Source organism: Geospiza fortis, unplaced genomic scaffold, assembly GCF_000277835.1.
Source record: "Geospiza fortis unplaced genomic scaffold, GeoFor_1.0 scaffold509, whole genome shotgun sequence".
Taxonomy (NCBI): domain Eukaryota; kingdom Metazoa; phylum Chordata; class Aves; order Passeriformes; family Thraupidae; genus Geospiza; species Geospiza fortis.
In genome coordinates, this window is record NW_005054666.1 from 245,225 (window position 1) to 246,617 (window position 1,393).

Sequence of the window (1,393 nt, forward strand, 5' to 3'; positions counted from 1 at the left end):
CAAATCCCCGAGGGCGCCCCCGGGGCCCGGAGCTCCCGCCGCGCCCCCGGACCCGGCATCGCCCGTGAGGCCGCGCGGCCCCGGGAGCCCCGGAACGCCTGGAACGACAAGAGGGGGATGCAGGGAATGGGAATGGACCCGGGAAAACCGGGAATGCCGCGCGGAGAATGGGAATGCTACCGGGAATTCCACACGGGGAATGGGAATGGTCCCGGGAAAACCGGCAATTCCACACGGGAAATGCTCCCGGGAAAACCGGGAATGGCGCACGGGAAATGGTCCCGAGAAAACCGGGAATGGCGCACGGGAAATGGGAATGATGCCGGGGAAACCGGGAATGGCACACGGGAAATGCTCCCGGGAAAACCGGGAATGCCACACGGGAAATGGGAATGATCCCGGGGAAACCGGGAATTCCACACGGGGAATGATCTGGTCCTGGGAAAACCGGGAATTCCATCCTGGGAATGGGAATGATCCCGGGGAAACCGGGAATTCCACACGAGGAGTGCTCTGATCCCGGAAGAACCGGGAATTCCACACGGGGAATGCTCCGGACCCAGGAAAACTGGGAATTCCACAGAGGGAATGCTCCAATCCCGGGAAAACCGGGAATTTCATCCGGGGAATGCTCCACTCCCGGGAAATTCGGGAAAACCGAATTTAGAATTTCATCCAGGGAATGCTCTGGTCCCAGGGAAACCGGGAATTTCATCCAGGGAATGCTGTGGTCCTGGAAAACCAGGAATTCTATCCAGGGAATGCTCTGGTCCTGGAAAACCAGGAATTGTATCCCGGGGAATGCTCCGGCCCCAGGAAACCCGGGAATTCCCATCCAGGGAATGCTCCAGTCCCGGGAAAACCAGGAATTCCATTCAGGGAATGGGGAACGCTCCAGTCCTGGGAAAACCGGGAATTCCATCCAGGGAATGCTCTGGTCCTGGAAAACCAGGAATTTCACCCAGGGATTGCTCTGATCCTGGGAGAACTGGGAATTCCATCCCGGGAATGGAGAATGCTCCAGTCCTGGGAAAACCGGGAATTTCATCTGGGGAATGCTCCACTCCCGGGAAATTCGGGAAAACTGACTCCTCCTCCAGCAGGTTTGGGATCAGGATTCCCAAAATCCCACCCCTCATCCAGGGAAGGGTCACCTGTCCCTGGGACAGCCCCAAAGCCACGGGATGATCCCAGCCCATTCCAGAAGGATTCCTTAGGATCAGGATTCCCAAAATCCCGCCCCATCCCAAGAAGAGTCACCTCCCTGCTGTCCCTGGGACAGCCGCACACCCATGGGACGATCCCAGCCCATCCCAGACCTCGGCCAGGATCATTCCCGGGGATCAGGACCCCCGATCCCGCCCCATCCCAGGAAAACCCACATTCCCTTTCT